Here is a 9359-nt window from a genome sequence, read left to right on the forward strand (position 1 = left end):
AAATGAATACGACATTTAACAGGTAGCCAATGTAACTACGATAAAATTGGGCTAATACGATCATATTATTTGGTTCTAGTCAGCATTCTGGCAGCTGCATTTTGAACCAATTGAAGTTTATTTATTGAACTTGCTGGACATCCTCCCAATAATGCATTACAATAATCTAGTCTTGAGGTCATGAACACAAGAATACATTTTTCGGCATCAGCAACAGAGAGCATGTGTTGTAATTTAGCAATATTTCTCAGGTAGAAGAATGCTGTTCTACAAACATTAGGAATTGGATTTTCAAAGTACAAATTGGTATCAAATGCCTAAATTCTGACTGAAATTTGTAGTTGGGAGGACACTACCTTTTCTATTATTTTCGACATAAATGGTAGATTTGAAAGCAGTCTGTAATTAGCCAATTCTCTTTTTGATAACTGGCATTTTTTAAGTTCTAAGGATAGTGAGGAGTTAATAATATTAAGAAGAGGTTCTGAGATTCCTGGGAATACCTTTTTTAAGAGCTTAGTTGGTATTGGATATAACATACATATTATGGCTTTTGATTTTTTGATATGTTTGTTAGCTCTTCATGACCTATGACAGCGAAGGACTGAAGTTGCTCTTGAACAAAATTATGAGACACTTTCTTCTGAGGTGTTGTGACAGTTGATTGCATAGTTCCAATTTTATTTCTGATTATTTAAATTTTATCAGTAAAGAAATTCATGAAGTAATTATTATTGTGCTGCGACAGAATATCTGGTTCAGTCGATGCTTTATTGCTGATAAATTTAGCTGATAAGAATAGCTGATAATAGCTGATCGCAACAAACAAGAAATGAGGTAATAATCTGAGATGTCATCGCTCTGCATCAGAATTTCTATAGTATCTACATCAACTCCATATGACAGAATTAAATCTACTGTATGAGTATGGCAATGAGTTGGTCCTGTCATTTTTTGTCTGACTTCAAGAGAGTTGAGGATATTGATAAATGCTAATCTCAATGTGTAATTTTCATTGACTATGTGAATGTTAAAGTCATCAACAATTAAAGCTCTATCTACATTAACTACTAGATCAGATAGAAAATTTGCAAATTCACAAGGAAACCAGAGTAAAGTCAGGGTGATCTATATACTGTATATACACAATTATGACTCTAAGACATAATATATATTACAGATTTATCTTCTGTTAATGCCTAATCTTCTGTAAAGCTGCTTTGAAAAGATGTGTGTTGTGAAAGGCGCTATACAATAACAATGACTTTATTTGACTTGACAACTGTAGCAAAAGCAAAAGACAACAGAGATTTATTTTTATTTATTATTATTTAAATATGACGGTGTCATATTAAGCATTTATAGTTAAAAAGACTTAAACTTATATCCTGCCCTCTGAGTAACACCAAAAACTTCACTGTAAATTGTAGCAACACATCCTCCTCGACCCTACAGACAAGGCTCATGTTTATAACGATAACCTGTGGGAGTAGATTCATTTAAACTAATATATTCATTTGGTTTAAGCTAGGTTTCAGTCAAACAGAATGCATTCCAAACTATAATCTTTAATTATTTAATTAAATTAGTGCTTTGGTAGAGAGAGGAACAATGGTCAGCCATGTTTAGTAGCCCTACCTTTATATGATGTTTACCTTAAATTTTGTTTAGTTTTTTTCAAATTTGACTTTTGAATTTATTCTAAATGATTTAGTGAGAGTTCAAGCCCATGTTATTTGCAGTGCGAGAGGTCCCACAATCCTACACAAAGTTTTCCTCATTCAAGCTGCTGTAAGGGTGTCGGCCGTGTGGTGTGCTCAACATCAGATGGAAAGTTCTGTGTTTAGTAGTTTGGGGGACAGACACAGCCTCTATATGATATCTAGGTGATAGAGTCTCTATGTGTTGTAGTTTATGTGACCTATGTGATGTCTAAAGGCAGGTAGCAGACATTCGGATTAACCAGTTTGTCTGCTTCCTGACCTGGGCCTCAGTTAGTCAAATACTATAATTATTATGACTATGAACCAAATTACTAGAGGAGAGCACAATCTTTCCTTGAGGGATGGAGTCCATCTCTCTTTGGCAGGTCAGGTCTACCCCAAAAACTCTTCCAATTGTCTATAAATCCTATGCTATTCTCCAGACACCACTCAGACATCCAGCCGTTCAGTGACACTAATCTACTATAAACCTCATCACCACGATGAGTAGGGGGCCAGAGCATATTACAGCGTCTGACATCGTGTTTGCAAGTTCACACACCTCTTTAACATTATCTCTAGTGATCTCCGACTGGCGAAGCTGGACATCATTAGTTCTGACATGAATAACAATTTTAGAAAAATCTACGTTTATCATTAGCCATCAATTATAAATTTGATCTGACGTCAGACACCCAAGCTCCCGAAATGCATTTAACAATGTTGTCTGGAGTCTCTATTTCCACATTCCTTACAACAGTATCACCAATTATTAAGGCTCTTTCAACATGACAGAAGCTATAGTAAACATGTGACATGTAATGCAGGAAGCTATAAAATTAGCGGATGCCATGTGGATGATGTTTGATACATGTGGTGATGGTGGCATGGTCGTGTGTCTGTCTGCAGGAGAGAGGGAGTGGTGTGGCTCGCCAAGCTGGATGACATAATTACTAACAGCTGTTTCTCATTACAGTGATAGCGGAGAGATGCCTTAAAACAGCTGAAAATACCAGAAAAGAGAGACAGAGAGAGAGAACGAGTGAGCAGCATTGTCAAACTGTTTATGTTACATAGAGGATGTATCGAGTGACACAGGACAGTCAAACAAAATAAAATACAATTAGTCTGTGTGCTTTTCCAGGCGGCTCACCATAATCCAATGGTTGGACATTTAGGACTGGAAAGAACACTTAACCAAATAATGGCCCATTTTATTTTGGCCGGGCATTCACGGGGACACTTGTAGGCGGTGTGCGGCGTGCCGTGAATGTCAGTTGGAGAATCCACCGGCCACCCCAAAAGCACCATTGTGCCCTCTACCATTAATCGAGGTACCCTTTGAAAGAATTGGTTTGGGGATCTAATCTGTACCTCATTGGGCCATTATAATGCACTGCACGGGGATATCGCTTTGCATTATTTCTGGTGGATTATGCAATTGCGACATCCAGATATCCTGCTCAACATCTCAGCATGTAGTGTTGTGGTGGCACTCTTCAGAATAATCTCCCGAGTGGGGATTTCGAAAGAAATCCTCACTGACCAGGGCACTACATTTATGTCATGAACACTATGTGAACTGTACAAATTATTAGATATTAAATCGATTCCAGTGTTTACCACCCACAAACCGATGGGTTGGTGGAAATATTTAATAAAACCATGAAAAACATGATCCGTAAATTCATACACAAGGATGCTAGGAATTGGGATAGGTGGCTCGAGCCCATGTTATTTGCAGTGCGAGAGGTCAGATTCAAAGTTTTCCTCATTCGAGCTGCTGTATGAGCGTCGGCCATGTGGTGTGCTCGACATCAGACGGAAAGCTTGGGAGGAGGGACCTACAAAAATAAAAATGAAATTCAGTACGTTCTTGATCTTAGGGCAAAACTCCACACTTTGGGTCAATTAACACAGGGGAATTTTCTCTAAGCTCAGGAACGTCAAAGCCGGCTTTATGACAAGGGCACTCAACTATGGGAATTCACCCCAGGAGTTAAAGTGCTTGTATTACTGCCCACCTCAAGCTCTAAATTTCTCGACATTTGAGGTCACCTAGCCATTTGAGGTCACCAGGCAGGTTGGAGATCTCGATTATGAGGTTAAACAAACAGATAGGGTTGGAGCACGTCAAATTTACTATCTCAATCTTCTAAAATCATGGAGGGAGGCGGTCCCTGTGGCTTGGCAATGGTAGTTCCTGAGAGGGTAGAGCTCGGGCCAGATGTGACACTCAAACCTAATCAGTTCTCCCTGGTCCCATGTGGAGTCCACCTCTCACCGTCGCATCTCACAGAGGTAGCCAAGTTGCAAGCGGAATTCACAGATGTGTTATCGCATCTACCCGGTTGTGCAAACCTCATAGAGCACCACATCGAAACCAACACGGGGGTAGTGGTTCGTAGCCACCCCATCGCCTTTCATCTGCGCATGCAACACCTGAGAGCTGACCTGAGATCGTTGCGGCGGGCAGGGCTCACGGCCAACCCAAATAAGTTTGCAATTGGACAGGTGGAAGTTCAGCATCTGGGGTTCCACTTGGGCCATGGACAGGTGCGTCCCCAAATTAACAAAACTGCAGTGATCACGGCCTACCCGGTGCCCAAGACCAAAAAGGAGGTGAGACGGTTTCTGGGGCTGGCTGGCTACAACCGAAGGTTTGTGCCAAGTTTCTCTGACATCACCATCCCACTGACTGATCTCACTTGAAAGGGGGCTTCCGATCTGATCCAGTGGATGGAGAAATGCCAACAGGCTTTTCTGAAAGTAAAATCTGTACTTTTTGGGGGACCGCTCTTACATGCTCCAAACTTCTCTCTACCCTTTATTTTGAAGATGGGTGCATCTGACAGAGGGCTGGGGTAGACCCCGAAGCCGCCGCCAGGCGCCGCCATTTGCGCCATTTAGAATTTCAGCCGCCGCCAGCCAATAATTTCGTAAGCCAAATTGAGCCGCCATCTGATAAAGTTTGGCTGAGCCGGCTAGAATTATTTGCATCAAATAATAATTCTATCACATAGTGACATACACGAAATATATAAACAATACACGAGATCTATTTTCCCACTTGATTCATAACAGCACAGTCTTGTGCTCGTTGCTACGATACACAGACTCACAGCGAATTGACGACCAATTAAAATTGCTCGTTTTCCGTACAGAAGAAGCGATGCATTTTTTTCTCAAGACTGAGGTGAAATGGCGGAAAGAAGCAAGCAAGGTAATTTTGATCTCACTTCTCACATACTTTCCTAATTCCTACTTACTTTTTTTTTTAAACTTAGGCCTACCCAGACTTTTGTTAAATCTTCAGGGCACGGTTGCACAAACACCTGAATCAAAGATTGATGTTATGAACCAAATATTCTGGAACGGAGAGATTTATAGCACTGAACGTGATATTACTGCAGTAACAAACCACCGTTTCCACATTGCTAATTCACGACGCATGCTTCAGTGTACATTGAAGTGAAATGAGCAAAACTTTGTCCAAAATAATACTGATAACAGTGTGTGTTTATATTAAGGCGAGACACGGCAGGCAAAAACATCGGGGTTTTTTTTACTGGTCAATTTTGAGATTTTTGGATATTTGTCATCAATAACATGTCTTCTTTCAGACTTGTGGTGAAAAAAAGTCCGAAATACACATTTACTACACTTCGTCTGTTTGCGTCTGTAGATTTCTCATAAATTCAACAAAAGTTTGCGTTCTTAATCAACATAGCCTACTTCTCCGCGATCTCTGCCGTCACTCACCCTCTCATCACCACTGTTGCCAACTATTTTCAATGGAAAGTAGCTAAAGCCTGCTCGAAAAGTAGCTAAATGTCGCCAGATGACGTCATGCGTCATTAGCATATTAATGACGTCGTCGCCAGATGACGTCATGCGTCATTAGCATATTAATGACGTCATCGCGTCGTATTTGCATTCTGCCTAATTTGTCGGTACTGTAGCCTACTTCAGTTTATAATAACGGTTATCTCCCCTAAACCGTGCTCATACTGTTTTATATAAGTATATAGCCGAATGTCCAGTAAAACGGTTCTCAATTACATATTTTCTGTTAGACAACGGAACGGAACTTAGCTAACGTTACATGTTTATGAGTTTGAAGAAGGTTTATTGTTGTGTTTGGATAAGTAAAATGTATAGAGTCTGTAAATATACGATCTGAAGTTGGAGAGTTCAGAAACCGAACCGGAATGAATTAAAACTCTGATTAGTAGTGAATATAAGCGCATGCCAAGAAAAAACGGTGAAATTAAATGTTTTGAATTAAAACAAAGGAGAAGGCAGCTGCTATGTGATCACTGATTGGTTCCTGCTAACACAGCGTGCACATGCGCAGCTCATTCATGTCTATGTCCGCTGGCGTGCAGTCAACGGAATGTGCTGCTCCTCTCATCCGCTCACTGAACAGAGCAGACGCAGCGGGGAAGTAAGACCTCACGCTTGCAGTACTGGCGATATTTGGAATTTGGAAAGTTGGTAAGGTTTGTCCAAAAAGTCGCTAGATTTGTCGCTAGTCGCTTTTTTGAAAAAATGTCGCTAAAGGGGTCTGAAAAGTCGCTAAAAATAGCGACAAAGTCGCTAAGTTGGCAACAATACTCATCACATGCACCGTTAGGAAACTCTCTCTCTTCTGTACAATCCTGTTGGATCCAAATATGGTCATTTCCTTTTTATCAGCAACCAATCGTGAAAGTAAAAAGACTGAATGCGCGATCTCATTGGCTGATGATAAATCTTTAAAGCCCGTTTTCTCAAAATAACCTTTCTCTCATACTCCAAGTCCGAAATCTCCACTTCAGTAGTACCTGGTTATATTATGAAGACATTTACAGAGGGATTTGTAAATATATTATTCCTAGCCTGATATATATAACATATTATTCCAAAAAACATGGCGAAAATCATTATATTCTGATTTACAGGATAACAAAAGTAGATATCCATAAATCCCTCTGTAAGTTTTTTCCCATCTAATATGTGAACACAATGAAAAAAATATTTTTAACCTGGCTTTATCCAATACTCAGATTTCGTTTTTTTAAATATATGCAAATTAGCACATATTTAATTAGATATTGCCTAATTTGCATATTTAAACATTAAATTAAAGAAAACTTGTAATACATTTTTTTCTCATCTTAATGTAACTAATCAACTGGGAAAGTTTCATGGTGATATCTGCTAGTTAAAGATTTTACCCTATTCACCCGTAGTGTCTCGCCTTAACTATAAAGTTGAACAGCTGAATTACTGTACATGTCATAAATATATGCATAACGTTACTCCGTGAAGTTTGACAAGTGTGCATTCTTACACAGCATCAGGGACTTTATTCACTAACGTTACAGTGGCTATTGAATGCGCCTAGCACTATAGCAAATATGTACATACGCTATGAAAGTAAAATCTGGTGTTTTCTTTATTACATTGTATTGCATTTTGTAGAAACATAGTGTAAGCCATGCATTGCTTGGAAATATTGAGATCTAGTAAATCAGTATAACATAGACATCTGTAGACATGAAGTGGCAGCTTCAGCCATTTGCAGCTATGAAAAGTTTGGCGGCTGCAGCAGCCATTTAGGTTTTGGCTGAGCCGGCTAGCCATCCAATAACTTCATCAGCCAGCCATTATTCTCAAAACAAATGGCTTCGGGCTCTAGGCTGGGGGCAGTGGTTTCGCAGGAGGTGGAGGGGAGGAGCAACTGGTGCTGTATATTAGTCATAAGCTCTCGCTGAGGGAGCACCATTGAAATGGAATGTTTGCCGATTAAGTGGGCGGGCCTTCACCCTCTGTTCAGATCATGCCCCACTCCAGTGGCTCCACTGAATGAAGGATACCAATGCGCAGATCACCTATTGGTACCTGGCACTTCAGCCATTCAAATTTGAGGTGATTCACAAACCAGGGGAACAGATGGCTGTGGCTGACTTTCTTTCCAGAAATGGTGGGGGGGGAGTTGGTAGGCATGTATGTGGTGATGGGGACATGATCGTGTGTCTCTCTGCGGGAGAGAGGGAGTGGTGTGGCTTGTCAAGCAGGTTGACATAATTTCTAACAGCTGTTTCTCATTACAGCGATAGTGGAGAGATGCCTTAAAACAGCTGAAAATGCGAGATGTAGACAAGCGAAAAAACTTACACGTATAAGAGTAAGTAATGCAAAGTAGGCTACCAAGCTACAAACACTAGTACAGAGTGCCATCAGCAACCTTAATTGTACTGTGTGACAGTTGTCATGGTTAAAGGTTAGATGTTAGAGCTTCTGGTTTAGTATAGGCTACATTCATACATTGCTGACTGTGGCCAAATTACAGTAAGTAATCTTACCATCAGGGACTTCCAACCTTTTAAGTCAACCAAACTCTTATGACCTAAAATATGAATTTGAAATGATAGATTTTTTTGACAAATCTTTCAATAAATATTTATTTCGGAACATCTTTACATGTTATTATTTGCACATTCTTAAATAATGTTTTATCAAATAACTAATTTAATAATTTTATACGAATTTAATTACATTTTGTTAATAAATTTTTATTCCATTTCATTTAACATTTCAGCAGTTGACAGACCCCTAGTTAGGAAAGCCTGTCTTTGTCAAGTAATTGTTCACTTTCACTTTTACCTATACAGGAATTGCAGTGGCCAAGGGTTTCCTGGATCTACTCAGCAAGCTTGAAGGGTTATGTGCATACCATCCTCTGTCTTCTCTTTGTTGCACTGGGCCTTTATGCCCTGTTGGATGCTGGCTCAATAGACCCATCCTAGAGCCTATAATGAAGGCACAGAAGTGGTGCATTCAGTCTGAATGAGTCCATCTGGATACTACACCTTTCACTGGCCTCCTGCGCAACACCAGGGCCCTTTTTGGCCAGGGGCTGAGTCACCATTTGCCTATTCAGGGTGATATGGAAAAAATAAGAGCTGGAGAATCAGCGCCATTTACAGACTAACCTGTACAGCAGCGATACTGCCACTCCTGAGCCACTTAGACTCATTTAGACCACCCACTAGCACTCATGTGCTGTTTTACTTGCTGTCTTTCTGTAAAAGTGCCACAGTACCTCTGACCACAACAAGTTTTGTACCTTACTGCATAAGCACATTTGTGAACGTATACCATAGAATAAAAGTGCATTAAGCCAAAACACCATGATAACAGTTAATTTACTTGATTTTGAAATATTTTGGTAGAACTAAATGAATTATTCTGGTTAACCAATGATTAGTTTAGATTTTAGAGTTGTTATTCCAGTGCACTGATGTGCACAGATGGGGGCAGCAGTGGTGCAAGCCCCTGCCCCTTTCGTTCTCGTTCGTCCAGAAAAAGGGCAGAAATTATAATAATTAAAATAGTTCAATTAAAACTAAATTAAAATCTCGCCATAATCTCACAATAACAGTAATAATGTGTTATTATGAGATGTCTTTGTAAATCGAGGGCGTATTAGATCAAATTAACCGAAGGTGCCTTTAAGAGTGTGTGCTACAGGAGATGGGGGAAGATTCCAAACGCAAGTGATCTTCCCTATGCCCTATTCTCACTCCAAACTGCAGAGCCCTTGAAGTGGGTACTCTGAATGAAACATGGCACAACAGATTCATTTTCTCATTTTCGTTTTTTTTGTAC

General features: G+C 39.9%; 1 pseudogene; it reads left to right on the plus strand.

Annotated features, from left to right (window-relative positions):
- The first annotated feature begins 6086 nt into the window (after positions 1–6086).
- LOC127652331 (glucose-6-phosphatase catalytic subunit 1-like) lies at positions 6087–8870 on the plus strand (annotated as a pseudogene).
- Positions 8871–9359: the final 489 nt, after the last annotated feature.

Source organism: Xyrauchen texanus, chromosome 12 (assembly GCF_025860055.1).
Source record: "Xyrauchen texanus isolate HMW12.3.18 chromosome 12, RBS_HiC_50CHRs, whole genome shotgun sequence".
Classification (NCBI taxonomy): Eukaryota; Metazoa; Chordata; class Actinopteri; order Cypriniformes; family Catostomidae; genus Xyrauchen; species Xyrauchen texanus.